General features: G+C 45.8%; 1 long non-coding RNA gene across 1 annotated transcript; it reads left to right on the top strand.

Moving 5' to 3' along the window:
- Positions 1-9,439: 9,439 nt before the first annotated feature.
- Positions 9,440-13,101, top strand: Gm33570. Its single transcript, XR_391553.3, has 3 exons — positions 9,440-9,651; positions 10,973-11,449; positions 13,037-13,101. It is a non-coding gene; the product is annotated as a predicted gene, 33570 (long non-coding RNA).
- The last annotated feature ends 9,210 nt before the right edge of the window (positions 13,102-22,311 follow it).

A 22,311-nucleotide genomic window follows, 5' to 3' on the forward strand; every position in this document is an offset into this window, starting at 1 on the left:
GCTAGGGATCACCACAGTGATAATGAAAAAGAAACTTCCAGTGCAGGGGACAGCCAACTGTGGACTGTGGTCTAAATACGCTCTTTCTGCTGTCTGTTTTCATACGGTATTTTGTTTGTCCGCTCAAAGTAAATTTTAACATTTGAAAAAGTGGTTTAAAGAATGACATTTCATGGTTCAGGACAACTGTATGAAATTGAAATTTTAGTGTCCATATGTGAAGTCTAGGGCACAGTGACACCCATTCATTTCTGTACTGTCTGTGGCTGCTTTCACACAGTTCCAACAGAGCCTGTGGCTGGCAGAGCCCTGAGAACTTCCCATCTGGCCCATACAGATGAGCTGCCAGCTCCCAGGTGCTATAAACTAGGATTTGGGGATTGGTATAAAAGTTAGTTTGGACTAACTCACACAACGAAGGGATTTCTCTAAAGGGATGTGATGAATATTTTGAAGACTTTGAGATGTAAGGTAAAATTGCTTCTTTTGAGGATTATGGGAATTTGCCCACCTGCCAAGATATATCAGTGACGGGGGCGGGGGGGGGGGGGGACGACTGGTAATACAGCACTGTAATGCAGTGCTTGCCTTGTGTGCACCAGGCCTTGGTTTTGAGTCACAGTGTGATTCATAGCATGGTGGGAGAGGGGACGGAGGGGAGAGTGTTCGACGGCAGACCCAAATAAGCAAAAGATGTGACCTTGTTTCCCTATGAAATGGCACAGTCATTCTCCTTGCGAGTGGTGGTACAGGTGAATAGAAACACAGATCCCCTCCTTTTCTGGGGGGGGGGTGTCTGTGCCCCTCCTCCATGAATGTCTGAGATTGCAAACAGTACCTAACCCCATGTAAATTGTGTTTTCCCCCTATACCTGCACCTCTGTGATAAAGTTTTGTTCATAAATCATTCATCCAATAAGGCTAAGAGGAATATTTTGTGAAAACGAAATTAACTTTTATAATAATACATTGTAATGGAAGTTATTTAAAAGTCAGAAAGAGTCTATTTCTAGAACTGTCCCTTTAATATTTTTAGATCATGGCTGACCTAAAGTAATTCAAACCACAGAATCAAAAGCATGAATAAAGGGAGACTACTGTTTTAACTTTTGGGTGCTAACAAAGTCTCTCTCACAGCTCTTCCAACCAGGGTGTGTGACTAAGGCTGGTCCTGGAAGGAAGGCTGGCACATGCAGACACACCGCTACCAGAATATCTACGGATGGCACTTATGCCAGCACGGGCTAGCCTGCCCTTCTCTCTCTTCCCCAGTCTGCCTTAACTCACCCTGACTCTGCTGCAGTGGAATTCAGTTAGCCAGATTCGGGATGATGACCATAGCACCTGAAGTCCACCATACCCACTGGCCAGGGACTGCTATGAGAAACCTACTCACGGAAATTGGTTAAATGTGGAAGACAGAGGAACGGGGGGAATGTTCTGTCAGGGACATCCAGGACGACACAGAGAGGAGAGAAGGGAGAAGGGGAAGGAGCTCCGGTGTGACAGATCCAGCTCCTGCCAGCCACAGTGGCCCACTGCTAAAGGCAACTCTGTGAGCCTCTCGCTAAATTATTGATACGGAAAGGTCAGCCATGGAAGTATTTACACCACAGAAACTGCTAAATGCCACAGCTCAGGACTCTGTGTTTTGTTTGGTTTTGAAGAGTCAATGAAGAAGACATACTCTGTTAGGCATGGGGTGGGGGAGAGACACAGAAGGGTCTGTTTAGAATAAGACCCCATGGGTTGCGCACTCCAGCTCACAGGGGGCAAAGCAGTGGCTTGTAACAGCCTGATGAGGTAATGCAAGTTTGTTTTAGAGAGACTTTTCCAGTATGACCCAGACAGGTTCTGTGACTTGCTCAAAGTCACACAGCCAACAAGTGCTAGGGGAAGAGATAGTTTGTTTTGTTTTTCTCCATTTCCCTGACAACTAATGAATTAACAACTGCAATTACTTGGCCAAAAAGTGCTTGTGGCGTCAGGTCCTTACCTACCTAAAAAAAAAAAAAAAAAAACCACGTCAGAATACACCTGGAGTCTCACCCTGCTTCTGACTTCATTTTCACAAACCAAACACAGTCAATGGACCCCAAACTACTATTGTTATGGATCTTCTTTATTTCTCTTCCTGGGGATTTTCTTTTCTTTTCTTTGGGGGCCAGTGGAGTCTAGAAAGAAAATCTTGCTATGCATCACAGGCTGGCCTCGAACTCACAATCTTCCTACCTCAGCTAACACCTCCTGCCTCAGCCTGTCGTGTGCTAGGTTTACAGGCATGGGCTCCATGGCCAACAGTAGTTTTCTGTGTGACTCAATTTGGAGGTATAATCCTGAGCGAGGATTCCTGAGGCTGGCTCAGAAAATGTTGGCCATATCTCTACAGAAATGAGCACCTGCCCCAGGAAAGCCAAAAGAAGTAACCACTGGCAGCAAGAAACCCTGATAATCACCAAGTTCACAGATAAATGAATGATTTTGAAGAGGGGGCCTGCCATTGGGAATGAAGTCCAACTGGCTGTGACCTGCCCCTTTAGAGGATCTGCTGTCAGGTGCCATGGAGGTAGGGGATGGAGTAACCCAAAACAGGACCCCACACTTCTGTGACCAGGAAGAGTATTTGTGTGGGCAAGTGTTTGGAATTACCCATCTTCCCTTAGCTTGCCAGGCTTCGCTAAACAGTTTTGGTGTCAGAACTACATTTGGATTTTTAAGGAAGGGCTCCGCACTTCATCGGCAATCACACAAGCATAGGGGCCTGAGTTTGAGCCCTGAAACCCATGTAAAAAGCTGAATGTGGCAGAGCACACTTGTAATGCCCATGCCAGAGAGGTGATAGGCCAATGCCAGCCAGCTTAACTTTATTGGTCAGCCTGAGGTCCCAGTGAGAGATCTTGTTTCAACAAAACTAGGTAGATGGGTCTTGAAGCATTGACTCAGAGGTTGAGCCCTGGAGGTCTCCATATGCTTGTGTACCTGTACCCACACAGGTTTACATAAAAAATATTCAAAGATGAAGACCATTTGCTGAAAGTAAAGTGAAAATTAATTTCAATAGAGCATTTTTTGTTGTTGTTTTTTGAGACAGGGTTTCTCTGTGTAACCCTGGCCATCCTGGACTGGCCTCGAACTCAGAAATCTGCCTGCCTCTGCCTCCCAAGTGCTGGGATTAAAGGCATGCGCCACCACTGCCCAGCCTCAATAGAGTATTTATTGATTATGAAAAATATCATAGGCTCCGACCTGGTCCTGAAGGCAACCTAGCCCTGAATGTTGTGATACTCTGCTCTCATGTGTTGTTTTGAGAAATGGGAAATTCTTCACCTTGAACAATGTCTGCTAATTTCTTCTTGGGTCCAAGATTCAGCCAACTTGATTTTTGACAGTGTATGGCCCTCTCCATTTGAGCAGGGCCTTTCTTCTGTAAGGTTTATTAGAGTCAATTAATGTCTTTGAAGAATATTGCGGAGATGCCCACAAAATGAATTTAGGAAGCATCTGCCTGCAGACAGACAATGTTCTCCCAACAAGCTGTAACACACCCAGGGCAGATATATCAAAGTCTTCAGACCATAGCTTTCAGCTATCTCCTCCCCCTGCACCCCCCCCCCCTTTGCCAGGGTGCTTCTGGGAGCATTCTTTCCATGTGGATGTGATGGACTGGGCATGGGAGTCTGGTGGACACAGAGATGTGAGATGGAGCACTTTGCCATATGTGAAGTGGGTAACTGGCCTGGGATTAGTCTAACCCGGATAGTTGCAAGACTCAACAATGCTAGTTGCATATAGAAACTGTCACAATAATTTCTAGATATCCATCTCTTCTGCAACACATGAGTAATTCTCCCCAGTATCTCCATATAACTGAGACAGAAAGCTTGACTCTCCCCATGAAGGGATTAGTCACCTACATAAATAAGGCTACAGATGGCTGAGGAAATACTCTGAGTCTCACGATGGGATTGCCAAGAAATAAAATGTGCTTTCACTCTAGGAAAGCGCATCATACCACAGCATCCACGACCAATGCATCATCCCACCCACCACCTTTCACTCCCACTCCCAACAATGGACAATGGTGCAGAACGGGCCAGCATGACATCACCAACACTCGCTCTTCCCCCTGGCCAGCAGAGCATCACTCTGGGATTCCTTCTCAAGTGACTCACTCACCCATTCTCAGTCTGACCTGAGTCGTCATCGTCTCCTCACCCCCAGCCCTCCACTAGACTCTCTGAGCCTTCCCTGGCCCCACTGACTTGCTCTCAGACCTTTGCTCAACTCCAGTCGGCTGCTGCCTGCCCCATCGATCCCATGAAAGTAGAGGAGCGCTGGTTTTCACCAGCAAGAAAGTTGTGTGAAGCCTCAAAGTTGGCCATTCCCATAGCTGCTTCCTCCCTTATCGTTCTCTTCCTCTGTCTCTCATTTCTCCGAAGACTTGTGCATCAGCTTATTGCTTTTATCTCCTTCACCAGTCAGATATAAGTGTCTGTCTCTGTTGCCCTTTGCCATGACCTCATCTTCCCTCTCTTCTTTCCCTTCTCTTCCACAATCCTACCCACTCCCAGCATCCTTCTGCAGCCACTATGAACTATCCTTCCACCTCCATGGCTCAGTGTCCCCCACTGCTGTGTTTTATTCTCCTCTTCTGTCCCCCAGCTCACTGGACATGCTTTCTCCCTTCCTGCTGATGAACAATGTGTTAATTTATTCATTCATTCCCTAAGTGCGTGTTGGGAGCCAATCAGTCTTGTAGTGATTTGTCTAAGACAGCACTGTGTTCACATTAATAAAATCACAAAGGCCCCTCCTACATTGCTTGTAGGATCCATGCTTATGTCGCATTTACAGCTATAAGTGAGTTTACTGGTTAGTTTTATGTCAGCTTGACACATGCTAGGGTCATCTGGGAAGGGGGAATCTCAACTGAGAAAACACCTCCATCAGATTGGCATGTAGGGTCCTGGCTTGAGCTCCAAATAAACATATTCCCTGCAAGTTGTTTTTGGTCATGGTGTTCAGCCCAGCATCAGAAAGGGGAGTGATACACTGGGCCCCATCTGATGTTTCCTAACACTCTCCTTAGTGAGTCCACTGTACCAAAGAAGCAAATTGTCCTAGAGTTCTCCTTCATTTACTCTGCTTTCAAACATGTATTTCTTTGCACACTCCTTGTCAGACCCGTGCTCAAGGCCTGTCTACCAATCAGTGACCCTCTGGGAAGCTCCTGGTCACCATGAGCTGTATCCTCCTGCAGCTCTACCGGGACAGCTGCTTCCTCCCACTGGAACCAGGTGTCCCTGATCACAGTGCACATGTGTCTTACTTCCAAGGTTTACCAGGGAAGTGGTCCTCGCTCTCATAGTCCCTGCATGCCATTCCCTCAGTGCCTAGGACGGAGCTGGATTGGCCAGGCCCAGTTCTATGTTAAGACAGTTAATTCCAATGACAACCAATAACTGGGAGACCGAGACACTCGGCTTCTCCCAAGGTCATGTGGTTAGAAGGTGATGGGGAAGAGAGTGCTTTATATCCAGTCTTACGCATTGAAGGCTCTTCCTACACTGATCTATGTCCTGGAGGGAGAAGCCCAGGCTACCATCATTTGACACTGTCAGCATCCTCAAATGTTTCTAAAATCAGATGAATGTCGGTGTCTGAGCTGGTAGCTTCCCAGATCAAGGATAATCAGCATCAGGCAAAGAGCCATAGCCTATGTTTTCCCAACAAATCCAGAAGTGGTCACTGTAGTTATCCCTGTCCTAGAAAGTCAAGTACCCCTAACCCTGGAGTTCATATGGCTAGAGAAATGGTCTTCCTTCCCAGGGAGAAGAAACCAGAGAGACACTAGACAGCCCCAAAGCCTGGCAGGGTACTATCACCACTCACACAGTCTCCTGCTCCCAGGCCAGTACCTCCCAGCCAGGCTACCCTGCCATTGACTAGGCTATGGTCCAGTGCTATGAGAAGCCATGGGTTCAATGCCTAGGGTTGTTGGGTTCCCCTAGCAGGTTTGACCAGGTCTCCATCTGATGACAGAAGGTCAGTCTGGTAGCCCTCAATTGAAACAGAGATTTTGTTCATGGCCACTATCTAGGAAACACTCTTGAGTTTCATTAATTATTTCCATTGATAAGTAAAAACATTAATGGACAGCCAGACTCTGTCTCACCATGTTGTACCAGGCCTGGTGTCTACTGGTCTCATCAGGAGAAGACATCTGGACAAGACCCCATGCAGAAGGTGGCAGAGGGATGGGACATGGGGCATGGTGCTGCCTACAGTCCAGCTAGAGGCTTCACAGGCACAGAAGACCCTTCCCACCAGACCCTGTGCCTCCACTGGCCCCTTTCACCTGACATTCTTGCTTGTCACAGAACCCTAATGTTCCTAGCTGGTATGGGAAGCACCTCAGGAGGACCATGCTCCTGTGTGAGCTTGAGCAGTTACACGGAGCCAGATTGCCTGCAGCCGAATTCCAGTGTGGCCACCGTAAATTGTGTCACAGTGTGTCACAAGAGAATTTCTGTGTCTCCATTTTCTCTTTTGTATGGTGTAGATCACCTAAATACTTGATAAAGGGTTAGGAGGAATGCGTGGGTGAATTCTTGTTAAGTGTGGAGAGCGGAGCTTTGCTCCCTGGAAACGCCTATTGCACTGTTCTTCAGTTCTGCTTCCTGTACCTGCTGGCAGGGACACTCAGCAATCACAACAGGCTGGGGGCTGGAAAATGTCAGAGGTGTCTGAGAACATCAGCATGCTTGCTTCCACGTTTTTCTGATAAGCCTAAGAGAATGCGGAAGACACAGTTTGAGGTCCATGCCAATCCACCCATCTTAGGGCTGCTGGGAGGAGTCCAAGGGGCCTCTGCAGTCTTTATTTCTAAGTCAGGTTTTGAGAATTCATTTTGAGATGTCCAAAATTACTCTAAAAGGATGTTTTACATTCTTAAGATGATATCAATTTAAGTTCATATTAATGTTTCTATCTATCTATCTATCTATCTATCTATCTATCTATCTATCTATCTATCATCTATCTATCATCTATCATCTCTTATATCAATCAACCTATCATCTATCTATTAATGTATCTATGTATCATCTATCAATTCTCTAACAGCTATCAATCTATTATCTATCAATTTTCTATATATCTATCATCTATTAATCTACCTATCTACCTATCATCCATTCACCCACCTCCCACCCACCCATATATCATCTGCAAGAAGGCAAAACTGTAAAAGAGAAGAACCTGGGGTGACCAGGAGAGCTTAGCTGTGCTAGGAGGAGCCCCTTCCTACTCTGCTGTTTCTGCTGCCATGAACTCCCTACCCTGACAGACTAAAACTCCTGAAACCATGAGTCAAGATAAACCTTTCCTCTATTAAGTCATTTCTGTCAGGCATTTTGTTGTACTAACTAATGCAAAGGTCTCTTCTTGTTGCCCTTTTCGGGGCAGTTTGGGGAGGAAGAAGCAAAACCATGGAGGGGCTCATAGCTAGAGGTAAAGATGGGAAGACAAGAAGGTACCTAGGTCCTGACTAAGGATTCTCACAGGGAAAGGTTGGCCCCGTGTGAGACCCTGACAGCGCTCCCCCTATATGTGGCAGCTTTAGTGGTGTGTCTGGACCATTTTAGAGGAGGTGGCACCATTCTGATGGCATTTCTGCACACAGCTGGCAGAGGACCCTGCAGCACTGGGCTATCAACCACCCAGAACCAGCTTCTTATATGCCCAAGGAGTGTGTAAAGAAACTATGAATGTGTCTTCTTCACCGGGGGTGGGGGTGGGGGGTGGGGTTTTGGTTTTTATTGTGGATAGAGAAAGAAAATATCCAGAGGTATCTGGAAGAGTCCAGGGCCGAGAGAAGAAAAAAACAGGCCTGACATAGTCAGGGGTAGACAAGCAGGAGAATGGGAGACAGGAACAGAAACAGCAAGAGATAGAACGTGTGTGTGTGTGTGTGTGTGTGTGTGTGTGTGTGTGTGTGTTACTAAGTAGCAAGGTAGTACAAGAGAGCAAGGAGTGAAAGTGGACAAACCCTGCAGATTATAAAGAAGACATGTATCTGGAAAAGGGACTCCATTTTAGAGACAGAAAATCCATTTCACAAGTTCCTGAGGAGTGCTGGCCTGTATTAGCTCCCAGCAATTCTATAATCCAGCCTGAGGTCATTTCTGGCCATGTGAAGGGCCGGAGACCTCTGTGAAAGGCTGGGGCACTTTGGTTGGCAAAGTCCCTGTTCCTATGCCACGACTAGCAACCTGTTGTGCTGACTGATGCCACACAGATTAGACTTCTGTGTGGTTGCCATGGAGACACAGGTGCTGACTGGGACTCATACTGGGCCTCAGCTCCCCCTGCCTCTTCCTCTGAGCAGTAGGTTCTGCCTATCTCTCCAGCTGTCCGTGTCCTATGGTGCCTGGGCTGAAAGGGACCCACAGGCATCCTTGTGCCAAGCCAAGGATGATGAGGTAGGCTGCCAGTGGATCAGGTCTCCTGAAGAAAACACTGAAGCAGGTGACTCATTCCCAGGGAATCCTTTGGGTTATAAATAGGCCTGGCTAGCAGTCCCAGAGGAAGAAATAAAAGACTATTGTAGTAGCAGCTTCCTGATAGGTGGTAATGTCACCATAAAATCCCTCTGAGGGAATTCCTGTCGCAGGCCTCTTGTTGCCAGAGCCAGCCCTGGGAAGAGGAAACATGGCAGGGACATAGAGGTTGCTGGAACTGTACCTTTGTGATGGCAGTGAATTCATCATCTCGCCAGCCCATCTGATAAGGGCTCTCCTTCCCTATCTAGAGATGTACTAAGAGATCAGGAGAGGCTCCTGGCCTGACTCCCAGCTCTCAGTAGCAGAGTTAGTGCGAGGACCCACATCTGTCTGATGGCAAGGCTTCTGTTCCCTTAGCCAGTCATCATCCTACAAAGGACCCTCCAGAATGACCCATTGAGAGACAATGAGGCCTTCTTAACATCATCCAGGCAGACAGACTCCACTGAATTCTGGTTCAAGGCTGGCTATAGGTTATGGTGCCCAGAGAGGAGAGTAGCTAGGGATCTGTGAAAGTGGGGGTGCATCTACAGCCCTTTCCAGCCTTGCTTCTTTTTCAAAAGTGAGGTGCAGAGCCAGGAAAAGTTTCCCACAGGAGCTGAGCAAAAGGCCTTTCTCAGTTATGGCTCTTGCTTCCTTTTGCCATTGAGAACCAGGTATTTGTCCACGCAAGCATTCTGGAGAGAGTTCCAGAAATGCTCTGGCCCACACAGCCATACCCACCCCCAGCACCTCCCACGTGCAGGCCCATGAAGCAAGGCTAGCTCTGTCCAGGTGGCTACCAGGAGACCAGGAGAGAGGGCTACTTAGTGTCCCAATCAATTCCTGAAGGCCCAAAGCCCAGCAGGCAAAATTGTGTACATTCCAGGGCTGCTTGGGACCTGGGCACCTGGACTTCATGGGTGAGTGACGCCAAAGCTTCAAAAACCATCCTCAAGTCCGCCCATGTAATCAGAGCTATGACAGGGATGGAATCTAGCAGCTTCGCCAGCTTCCTCAAGCTTGGTGAGCCCAGAACCAAAGGAGGCCAGGCTCTGTTTACATTGGCAAAGCTGGAAGGTTCAAGAGATACCTTATATGCACACAGGTGAGTTCTCTTGTTTTATTGGCCTTGCCATATATATATATATATATATACATATATATATATATATATGTGTGTGTGTGTGTGTGTGTATCAAGCCATCTCCTTTTGCAAAACCTTCTGCTACAGGATTAATTTCATGAAGAACAGAGAGGGGCTAGATCCTGCAAGGGTGACCTGCCCAACTGAAAGAGGTTTCTTTCTGAGCAGAGTGCCTGTGGAAGGGCCTCCCTATAGAGTATACGCACATTCTGGACACATTGACTCTTTCCATTCATACATGGGAAGATGTGAGAGTCCCTGAACGGAGCCTTAGATCTGTTTCTACCAATGATCTTCAAGATCTGTGGGTCCTCTGATACCTGCACGTGATGCATATGAGTAAGAACCAGAACCAGCATCTGGACTTTACCTGCCCTCGTTGAACCTCAGAGAACTGGGCTGTGATATCTGTGGATGTGCTGGCCCATGACTGATGATGCTCCAGATCATAGAAGCCCAGGATCATGAGGTGCAAAGGGAGACAGAATCCCCACCATACATCCATCTCAGCCTTTGCCCAAGGGTGAGATGTTGGTGCCTAACTCATCAGAATGTGAAGTAGCAAAACAGATACCTCGTACTCTATGATGACTGTAGCTTATGGTTCCAGCAGCCTGATATGGTAGGGCCACTGTCACTGTCCTGAAAGGCTTTGAGGAAAAGCATCTGTGCAATCTAAACGTAGGACCAATGGAAATAAAAGCAAGGCACCCAATCTTCAAAGCCTTCATCCAGTCTGGGGCTCTGTTAGTCTCTGGGTCTGCCAATCACAGTAAATCCCAACAAGGGAGCTAAGACATAGGGTCAACTGCTCCCAAATGACATTTGCACCGTTCCCCACCAGCTGATGGCCTAGGAGTCACAGTGCAACAACATGAACCAGTCCCGTAGGTCCATGGCCAGCAAGGCTGTCACCACAGGCTCTTCCTTTAGGTGCATGACCCCACAGGACTTCTGGAACTTACACTTAGGAATTTTCTGGTAGGTGCAGTATCAAGAGCATTGCTCATTTGTCCGGCACGCACAAGGCCCTGGCTTCAATTCCTTGTGCCTCCAAACAAAAATCAAAACAAAGAAAATAGGTATTTATGCCTGGGGATATAGGTCAGTGCTAAGGCACTCCCATAGTGTGTGTGAGGCCCCTAGGTAAATCCCCAGCAACACAAAAGGAAAAACAAAACAGAGCCACAGCTGACCCTTTCTGCTAGAGGGACTTTGGGACTGTAACCTGGGCTAGACACCAAGTCATCCCTTTGTCTTTCCTTCTGTCTTCTTTCCCTAGATTCCACCTATTGTGGCAGTTGACTCTCAAACATGAACCCTGAGCTTACACTCATTTTGCATCCTGACTATTACAAGGAAATTCTTCAGGACATCCAATGTGTCTTACTGTTGCTTCAAAGGACCTCCAAAATAAGCCGCCTTGACCCCAAAGCAGGGGAAGTTGGGATGGTCTGTCGGATTTCTCACCAGTCCACACCGCCTTCCCACCCACTGTCCTCCCCTGGTCTCTGTCTTGATGACTCTACAGATGCATCTGAGAAGGCTTCTGTAGAACGACTCATCGGATGTGTGATGACCTTGGCAAGAAAAGCTGAAGCAAAGCCAGAAGCCTCCTGGCTTGGTCTGAGGTGCCTGCACTAAGCATCGTGTCCTTTCTTCCTCCCACCTCTCAGCTCACAGCTCCCTAGACTTGGCTTCCATCATATCAACTAGTTCCACTGATGTCATCAATGACCTAAGCCACTAAACTTACCTGGTATGTTTGAGTTCTCAGTGGACTCCTCTCAGCCTACACAGCCAAATGCTTCCACCTAGCTCTCTGCCCTGGTCTTCTTCCCTGGCCCAGCCTGCTCTCTCCTTCTGGCTAACCTGGTCTTGGTTCTCTCCTGATATCCCTCAGTGCTTCCCTGCCTCTTCACATGGCCACTCCGGGTGCTCCAATAGTTCCTGTACTGGTGTCCCTACCCTACACCCACCTCAGACCTTTACGTTTCATTTCACCATTTCTCAATTGACTGGTGCCTTTGGTCCACACATCCGATGAGTCGTTCTACAGAAGCCTCTCTGGTAAGCTTAGCCAAAACACAAACTCAAGCTCTTGATATTCTTCACCAAAATCAGTCCACTTCTGGAATTTTCTACTACTGGTCCAGGTCACTAACATGCAACAATTGACCAAGCAAGTCTTTTTAAAAAAATTTTATATATAGCATTGAGCTACATTCTTACAGTAAAGTGTACAGTGCAGGATACTGGCCATAGGGAGACCACAACAGCAGATTTCTAGAACTTTCTCATCCTGCTTAGCTAAAATGTTTTAAAAACTGTTTAAGAGCTTCCAATATCCTCCACCTCTCTACTCTCTGGTTCTATGAGTTCATAATTTTAGATTCTCACATGGTAGAGTCATGAAGGATTTGACTTCGGTAATATTTTCACTTCACATCGTATCTGCCAGGCTCATCCACGGTGTTGCCCATGACAGGGCACCATACTTTTGAGGCTAGATCATAGCATACTGTTGCGTGTGCACACTCTTGACACATTCACTCCCTGACAGACACCCAAGTTGGTTATGTAATATGGCCATTGTTACTCCTACTGTAAGGACAAGGATAAATGATACATCTCTTTGAGATCCATCCTAACTTCTGGTCTTTGTAGTCCTCAGTTGTATAATTCTGAATTATGACTGGCCTGTTTAAAAATTTTTAAAGACTTAAAAAGTGTAAATTTTATGCATCTAAATGGTTTGCCTATGTGGATGTGTGTGTACATGTACATGCCTAGTGCCTACAGAGGCCAGAAGAAGGCATCAGTTCCCTTGGAACTATAATTAGGGATAGTTGCATGTCACCATTTTGGGTACTGGGAGCCAAACTCCAGGCCTCTGCAAGAGCAGTAAGTGTTCTTAGATTTGAATCATCTTTGCACCCCCTGTTTTTAATCTTTTGAGATATTGGAGTGGAGGGGCTCCAATTTCCTCTAATCTTGCTAGCACTTGCCTTCTGCTTGTTTTTTTTTTTTTTTTATTTTATTTTATGGTTTTGTTTGTTTGTTTGTTTGGTTTTGGTTGTAACTAGTCTCTTGTTGGGGCTGAGGCCGTATCTCCCTGTGGCTTACTCGCATCTCCCAGGAAACTGCCATCACTGAGCATGCTTACAGTCTACCCATTTCTCTTTACTCCCCAAGGTGCCCATCGATCCAAGTACTAACTTCGCTTGCTTGGGTTCCTGTGGCCTTGTCCAAACAGGTCCTTCCTCACCCACCTTCATCCCCTGACCCCCATCTACTCCCTGCACAAGCAGAGAAGTATTTTCAAACAGAAATTTCTTTTGCCAAGGTACCCTACTCAGGATAAAATTGAACTCCTGGTGTGGTCTGTGGCATCCTGGCTTCCTGCGCGTCAGTATATTAGGTGAGTTTCTTCCATCAGCCACCCAAACTCTTACATATATCTCCTTCAGAACTCCATCAGAACTCAGCTGAAATGCACTTCAGCCAGTTGCTGACCTTTGCTTGGAGTCTGGTGAAAGTACAACATTCCCCTCCCCCCATTCCCAAGCCCATTTCCACTCCGACTGAATAGGTAACTGACTTAAGGAAATCAAACTGTAAAACAAGAAACACATCTATTTTGATCTCTCTCTTTCTCTCTCCTTCCCTCCTTCCCTCCCTCTCTCCTTCTCTCCCTCTCTCCCTTCCTCCCCTCCCTCTCTCCCTTTCTTCCCTCCCCCTCTCCTTCTCCTGATCTAGAAAGAACCTTAGGGTGAGGGTGAGCAGGAGGGCTCAGCCAGTACTTTCTAAAAGAATGTGGGGCAGGCACCATTGATTCAGTAGTGGCTTCCCAGAAAGCGTTCAGACCATGGCTTTTTGGAATCAGGAAAGCAGAGCTCATCTCTCACTAGCTCTAGGGCTTTGTGACTCAGTCTCCCCAATCCTAAAAGAAGGGTAACAGTGCTGGAGCCTGGCAGGGATACAGGCTCATCCTGTTTTGTAGTTCGCTAGAAGTCTTCACTTTGTGCCCTGAGCCTTTGATGCTTCAGATAGTGCATCTGTGTGTCAAGGACTGGAGTTTGTATCCTTCCTCAGGACTGCAGTCCAAAGCATTGTGACCCAAGGGCCTTAAATAATGGTGTCTCAAGGTTCTTGGGCTCCTGGCTCAGGGCAGGCATAGCAGGGTGAGCCTCTCTCAAGGCCCGAGAAAATGTTCCGCTGCTTCCAGAGACACTTTGATGTCTTCATTGTTACAGATGCTCTCAGATTGCATATTAGTGTCCTACCTCCTTGCTTTTACAAAGATAGTTGGATTAGAAATCTCCCTACTTCAGTGTGTTCTTTTCCTAATTATATTGTCAATGGTCCTATTCCCAAATATGGTCAAGCTCCAGTGCTTGGGGCGTTATGACTTCAGCTTCAGTGCTGAGAGGGTACAATCCCACCCTGACCAGAATTTGTTTATAGGATCTGAGGAGGCCAGGGCAGGCTGACTAGGCATGGGTGGAACCTTCTGTGGTTGGTGGCATATTGCCATTGTGCCAGGCCTACAGTCAAATGACCAATGTCCTAAGGCCCTCAGGCCCTGCCTGGCTAAAGAAAGTCACTTTTGAATGACAGGACATTCAGTCACCCCAGAGTAGGCAGGGAGCCCTCCCACATCTCTGGGGCAATGACTCAGCAGTGAGGAGAGCCTTCTTGAGGGCCCTCAGAGACTTCTTGCCCATAGCCCTTCTGAGAGCCAGCTCATCTTTGATTCCTCCTCCTACTTGCTGGCTCTCAGACTGATCTTGGGGCCCAGCAAGGCTATGGCTCCCACAATACACTTATCTGTGGAGGAGAAAGGCACAGGCCTTCCCCCTCCTCTCTGTTACTAAGAACAGGGAGCCCGCCAGGGCCTTCCCAGAACCAGCAAGATAAATGAAAGCAAGATAGTATTTTCATGGCTCTGATGTTTTTGGGGACATGCTTCAAAATTACAGACTCCACCCCAGGAGGGCTGAGTGCCCTGGAGGGTGACACAGGAGACCTGGAGAACCCAAGGGGGATCTTCAAGGGCAACTCTTCCAGTTATTCCTCAGCAGTAGGAGGCTACAACAGGAGTGCTCGGTATATTTCCCGCTGGTATCTCCATCCCCCTCAGCTCCCCAAAGTAGAGCTGTCTTTATCTGTCTTGTCTTCCAAGCTGCCAGTGTTGTTCAGTGCCAGGGTAACAGTACCACAGATACTCAGCCTTGTCTGAGAGAAGCCAGACTCCACTCAGAGTCTGCCCACATCTACTTCTGTCAGCCTTTGGCATGAGCCTCCCAACTACTCTCTTGGTGACCCCAACCTCTCCATTCACTCGGCCTCCTATCAGAGCCACCATTTATTTATTTATTTATTTGTTTATTTATTTGTTTATTTATTTATTTATTTTTACCCAACATGGTACTTGCTGCTGCTCTCTCTCTTCATCCATCCTTACCCCCCTTCCACCCTTTGAACTACAGGTCAGTTCAAGAGCCTGAATCCATGTGTTTATAGCATTCTTCTCTCGATGCCACCATCATGTCCCAAACATCATATGCATGCCCCATGTTTCTGAACCAGTACATCAAACCACTCCTTGTACCAGGCTGGGCTTCTCCCCGAACAATGCCTTTCTGCATGCTGTTCCCACTTATGGAACTCTCTTCCTCCTGTTCTTCAGCCCATGAACTCCTATTCATCCTGCAAGACCCAATTCAACAGCAGGCCCTGTAGCATTGGCCTAAGCCACCCTACTGCATCTCTCCTCTGAAAGCAAACAGGATAGACATACACTGTTGCACTTGTCAGTATGTTTTGTGCTGTCAGTTAGCCATGCTCTACACAGAGTTCCAAAGCTTCTTGGGACAGTGTGTGCAATGTGAGGTGGAGAATTAGAGATGAGAGGAGGGGGCAGAAGGAAGAGAGCAAAGGCTGCTCAGGTCACATCTGTGGAGCAGGCGAATGAAGACTCGCAAGAGGGAAGGAAAGAGGAGTGCTGACTAGTGTCTATGTTAACTGGAAATAAGCTGGCATAATCAAAGAGGAGGGAACCTTAATAGAGAAAATGCCTCCACACAAAGGATTGGTGGGAAAGCCTGTGGGCACTTTCCTGATTAATGAATCATTGTGACCCACTAGTGAACAGTGAGGAGGGATTGAAGCTGAATTCAAGATTTGACAGAACCAGGAGACCCTAGATGATATTGCTCAAGAGTCCTTTACTGTATTTTTAATGAAGCTTTTATTCCACAGCAGTTCATGGTTCAAGCAGGGGTAGACAAACAATGATAAACATACAAAGTAGTTCTCAACACCTCCACCAGATATGCTCAGGGGGCAGAAAGTCTCAGGCTAGAATGAGTCAATGCCTTGACTGTGTTAAGCTAAGGAAAGGAAACATTTTGCCCCCAACATTCCTTGAGTGTGCAGAGAGAGGCATTTCTCCCAGGAAAGTAAACAAGTAAAGTCTATATCATATAAACCAATGATTGGTTCAGGAGGATTCAGTCCATTGTGGGTGATGTTATTCCTGGTCAGTCCTGAGTTGTATAAGAAAGCAGATTGAGCAAGCCTTGAAGAACAAACCAGTAAATAAGCATTCCTCCTGCCTCCAGGTTCCTCCTCTGCTTGAGTTCTTGTCCTGAATTCCCTCAGTGAAGACTGTTTCCTGGAAGTAAAATATAAAATAAACTCTTTCCTTCCTAAAGTGTTTTTTTGTCATAGGATGTGGTTTGAATGAGAATGGCCCCATAGGCTCAGATGTTTCAATACTTGGTCCCTAGTTGGTAGAACTGTTTAGAAAGATCTGGAGGTGTGGCCTTATTGAAGGATGTGTGTTACTGGAGGCAGGCTCTGAGGTTTCAAAAATCCACACAATTCACAGCTGGCTTTCTTTCTGCCTCCTAGCTGAGTCCTAAGTTGTAAGGTCTCAGATACTGCTCCAGAGCAATGCCTGCCTGCCTACTGCCATGATCCCCACCATGATGGTCATGGACTCTAAGCCTCTGGAGCTATAAGCCCCAAGTAAATTCTTCCTTCTATAAGCTGCCTTAGTCATAGTGTCTTACCAGAGCAATAGAAAAGAAACTAAGACTTAAATAATACCAGAAGTGGGGTATCGCTGTGACAGATTGGAACATGCTGTTTTTCGGAAGAATGTGGAAGATTGTGGAACTTTGGACTAGAAAAGTAGTTGAATGCTATCAGTGTGGCATAATGAATGTGGTCGATTAAATATTCTTGGCTCAGGGGATGAGTGGCAATTTTAAGAAGTATGGCCTTGTTGAAGTAGGTATGGCCTTATTGGATGAAGTGTGTCAGTGTGGGAATGGGCTTTGAGACCCTCCTCTTAATTACCTGAGAAATTCAGTCTTGTATTATCAGCCTTCAGATCAAGATGTAGAACTCTCAACTTCTTCCGTGCCATGCTTGCCTGGATGCTGACATCCTCCCGCTGTGATAATACTGGACTGAATCTCTGAATCTGTAAGCTAGCCAGCCCCAATTAAATGTTGTCCTTCACAAGAGTTGCTTTGGTCATGGTGTCTCTTTGCAGCAATGGAAACCCCAACAAAGACAATGGGCCATCCTAACAGGAGCTTAAAAGACAAATGATTAAAGTAATATGGGTTGTGAAGGTCATGTGGATTGTGGAGACCCAACTCATGAGGTTATAGAAGGGGACAATATTATTAACTGAGCTAGAGGCCATTTGTGTAATATTTTGGCAAAGAATGTGGCTACTTCCTGCTCATACCCTAAGAAACTTCTTGAGGATAAATTGAAAAACTAATGGATTAATTTCCCTGGTAGAGGAGATTTCAAGACAGCCTAATATTGACTCTGTCATATGATTGTTAGCAATCACTCTTATATAGGTATAGAATGAAAAAAGAATAAATGGGACAAAAAGAAATTTTGAAAATGTACAATTTGAAGAGAAAAATAACACCAGGAAATTTAGTGTTGAAGCTCAGGCTTGTGCTCAACGAGATACAATGATTTAAAAAAAAAAAAAAAAAGGCTTGATCTGAAATAGAAAAAAGGAAGGGGTGCCATCAGGACAAGACCTCACCCAGATAAACTCCCAACTTGTGAAAGAAATGGCCCAAGGAAATTTCTGTTTCTAAACAGCAACAGCAAATCAAAGCTACTATGCATGTGACTCCAGGTTGCCAGGGTTCACCATGAGTTGGTAGTCAAACTTATCGGTGTCATCCATATGATTCTGGATTTGGAATCATGAAGAGTACACAAGTAAAGGGGTTGTGGAATGTTCTTAATATTTGTCTAAGAAGAGCATCTGAAGCCATATATGAGTGTACTGGCTAGTTTTGTGTCAACTTGACATAGCTGGAGTTATCACAGAGAAAGGAGCTTCAATTGAGGAAATGCCTCCATGAGAACCAACTGTAAGGCATTTTCTCAATTAGTGATCAAGAGGGAATGGCCCCTTGTAGGTAGGACCATCTCTGGGCTGGTAGTCTTGGTTCTATAAGAGAGCAGGCTGAGCGAGCCAGAGGAGGCAAGCAAGTAAAGAATATCCCTCCATGGCCTCTGCATCAGCTCCTACTCCTTGACCTGCTTGAGTTCCAGTCCTGACTTCCTTGGTGATGAACAGCAGTATGGAAGTGTAAGCCAAATAAATCCTTTCCTCCCCAACTTGCTTCTTGGTCATGATGTTTGTGCAGGAATAGAAACCCTGACTAAGACAATGAGGCAGGGCAATCCCTCCACGGAGTCCTAAGAATCCACTTGGTGAAGCTGTGAAAGTGAAGCCTGGACTGTGTTGGAGACACCAAGATGTGTGTGTGCCAAAACCATAAGACTGCTGGCAAGGAAAGTTTGAGAGAGAGAGAGAGAGAGGGAGGGAGGGAGGGAGGGAGAGAGAGAGAGAGAGAGAGAGAGAGAGAGAGAGAGATCCTCTGACAAGATACCGAGTTCTCCCTGATGGTTCATTGGGCTTTACTTTGGTTCAGGAATTCTTCACTATACTTCCTTCCTTTTGGAATGGTAATGTATATCCTGTGCCACTGCATGTGGAAAGTGTGTAATCTGCTTTTTTGATTGTACAGAGGTGTCTTAGTTAGGTTTTCTATTACTGAGATGAAACACCATGACTAAAAAGCAAGTTGGGAAGGTAAGGGTTTATTTGGCTTACACTTCCACATTGTAGCCTGTTACTGAAGGAAGCCAGGACAGGAACTCAAATACAGCAGGAACCTAGAGGCAGTAGGCAACACAGAGGTGTGGAGGGAATGCTGCTTACTGGCTTGCTCAGACTGCTTTCTTATAGATTTCTGGATCACTAGCCCAAAGATGGCATCACCCACAACAGGTTAGGCCCTCCCTATCCCTAATTAATTACTAATTTAAAAAATGCCTTATAGCTAGATCTTATGGAGGCATTTTTTTTTCAACTGAGGTTTGCTCCATTCAGATAACTCTAGCTTGTGACAAGTTGATAGAAAACTAGCAACCATAGAGAGGTACAATTAAGAGAGTTCCCTGGGTCTCAGAAGAAGAATTTCTTTATAGGAACATAGACACGAGACAACTGGCTTTCTGGTCTACCTTATTTCACTGTCTACAGGCTTATCCATGTTTCCTTCTGGTTATTGCTGAGATGGATTGGTAACCACAGATAAAGAGCAGCTGCTCGTACAGTTCTGATGGGAACTGAAGGTGCTCTGAGACAGCTGAGAGCAGCAAAGCTGAGAGGCAACTCCAGAGCCACTTCAGAAACTAACACAGAATCAACGCACCTCAAGAGAGAGGTTAAATCAAGTGGATTTCCACCCCTGACAGCTGACAGAGTCCTGACCCTGGTCTTTGCTCTCCCCAGCTCAACGTGGCCTCTCCCAGCCTGACTTTCCACTGCACCAAGAACCTGGTAAGACTCTTCCTCAGAAACCACTGCCCCATGAGGATTCAGCATTGATGACTAAGTCAAAGGTTCCAATGAGTCGACTGTTTACACACGGAAGGCAGAGTCAGAAAGAACAATGGGTGTGAAGGAGAAACCCAGGAAATCCATCGTGGACCCAGGAGCGTGTTTGGGTTCAGTGCTCTTTCCCACACTTCCTTAGCAGCTGCAAGCCTGGTCCTCTGTGGCTGAAACTTCTCAGGGAAAGCATCGGACCACACGCATCAGTCAGAAGGACTGCACAGGTGTGTTGGCAACAGTGCTCACCTACCTACACACTCCTTAAGGGTAGAATACAAAGTGTCTCTCCAAAAGAGCTCGGGTGTTGAAGACTCAGCCTTCAGCTGGTGGCACTTTTTGAGGATGGTTGGATGATTGGTTAATTCATTCATCAATGAGTTCGTAGCATTATGGGCTACAGAGAGGAAGAACCTGGTTGGAGAAGCAGGGCACTGAGAGCACACCTCTGAAGTCTCTTTCCCCTGGAACCCTCCTGGCCACTCTGAGGAGAAGCAGCTCTCCTGGGTTACACCTTTCTACCATAATGTTTATGTCTTGCCACAGACCTAAAAACCAATGGAGCCAGCAAACCATGGATTACATCCTCTGAAACCCAAGTCTATCTTTCTTTCTTCAAGGAGATTTCAAGTAGGTATTTGGTCACAGTAATGAAAAACTAAGTGACACACCTCTTGAAACCTTGGAGGTTTTCCAACCTGTTTTTCTGTTATGTCAAGTCATGTGACCAATTTTGACCAATGGATTGTGTCAGGAATGCAGTCATTTCCACAACAAACAATAAAAGGCAGTGAACCTCCTCCATCCTTCTTTACCCACAATAGTGAATCAGGGCAGAATGGATTGAACCTGGATCCATGAAGTTCCAGGTTGAGAAGGACCATGGCCACCTCTCATTAAACCTGTGTGCGCAAAAATAAGCTTGTACACTACCACTGCCAGCCACAGACACCAATGACAATTACAAATGTCCATGATTTTGAAATCCATCTAACTCATGAAGAAAAATGTGTAACATTTTTATGTTACTTTACAGTTTGAAAGATCTTTTGCTTATTTCCATTTGACCCTTGTTGAGTCCATTAACATTTTCGGATGGGAATCTTCAGAAAAGCTTTCAAAACAAACATGAGAGACCCTGGCACTATTCACAATAGCTAAGATATAGGAACAGATTAGGTACCAAGCTGTAGATGCAAGGATAAAGAAAATGGCCCTCTACACACACACACACACACACACACACACACACACACACACCCCTACCCCTCAAGCCCATAAACTCCGTGGTACTCCACACATTCCCAGGGTAACTGTGGCTGCTTACGGTAAAAATTGTCATTGAGAAGGCTTGAGATGGAAACGGAGACACCAGATATGTGACTATATGCTCCATAAGTAGGTAGATTATCAACTTTTTATACAAATGATGATAAGCAGTTCTACCTATAACTTAGTTCTGCAAGAGAAAGAGGAAAAAAAAGGTCAAAAAGGCCTCTAATTGTCCTCAAAGATTTAATAATGTTCAATTTATTAAGCTGAGCTGTGGGTAGATATGAGCCCTTGTATTCTTGTTATTCTATAAAAACAATGCATTGTCTAACAGTGTACATATTTTTGCATGTATTAAATACCTCTCGTTACATTAAAGTCTCTAAAGTATGTTGATATCCTTCCCAGGAAGGCATATTCAGCCAATCCCCACTTATGAGTCACTGAATTAATCTGTGAACAATAAAACAATAAGGAAAACCCGAGGCTTTTAAAATGACTCACCCTGTTTTGTAAAAGCACGGTGATGTAGATGAGGTCTAAGACTTACATAAAACAGTGATGAAATAATTCTTAGTATACCATTTCCTCAACCTCCCTATCCAACCAAACAGAGAGACAGGGACTTCCTTTAAATTAGCAATTCCCATTTAGAACTGCTATGGGAGTTGGAGAGGTGGCTCAGTAGTTAAGAGCACTTACCGCTCTTGCAGAGTTCCAGGCTTCAGATTCTAGCACTTGAGGTCCAAGGATCTGATGCTCTCTGGCCTGTGGGTGACCTGAGCATGGTGCACATAGCTCATGCAGGCATTCTTAAATGTACACAATAAACAAAGTATGTCTCTAGAGCAATAATAATAATAATAATAAATAATGAAATACTGTTCAAAGAAACAAAGTAATAAATGTAACAGTTCATATAGGAATAAAAATTTAAATTCTTGATGAAAAATAAAATGTATTTAGAGTCTGTTCTTTTTAATTGTTTAAGCTGGGCAGTGGTGGTGCATGCTTTTAATCCCAGCACTCAGGAGGCAGAGGCAGGTAGATCTCAGAGGCAGAGTTCAAGGCCAGCCTGGTTTACAGAGTGAGTTCTGGGGCCAGCCAGGGCTACACAGAAAAACCTTGTCTTGAAAAACAAAAACAAAAACAAAAACAAAAAAAAATGTTTATTTTTATTTGCTGTGTATATCTGTTTTTATTTGCCTGAATTTATGTTTATCCGCCATGTGGACACACTGGCCAAGGCGGCCAGCAGAGGCTGTGGAAACCTCTGAGACTGGAATCACTGACAGTGGTGAGCCCCTAGGAACACAGGTCCCCTAGGTCTTGTGCAAGAGCAGCAAGTATTCATAACCGCTGAGCCATCTCTCCAGCCCCGGTGGAGGCTGTTC

The sequence above is a fragment of the Mus musculus genome, chromosome 7, assembly GCF_000001635.26.
Source record: "Mus musculus strain C57BL/6J chromosome 7, GRCm38.p6 C57BL/6J".
Lineage (NCBI taxonomy): Eukaryota > Metazoa > Chordata > Mammalia > Rodentia > Muridae > Mus > Mus musculus.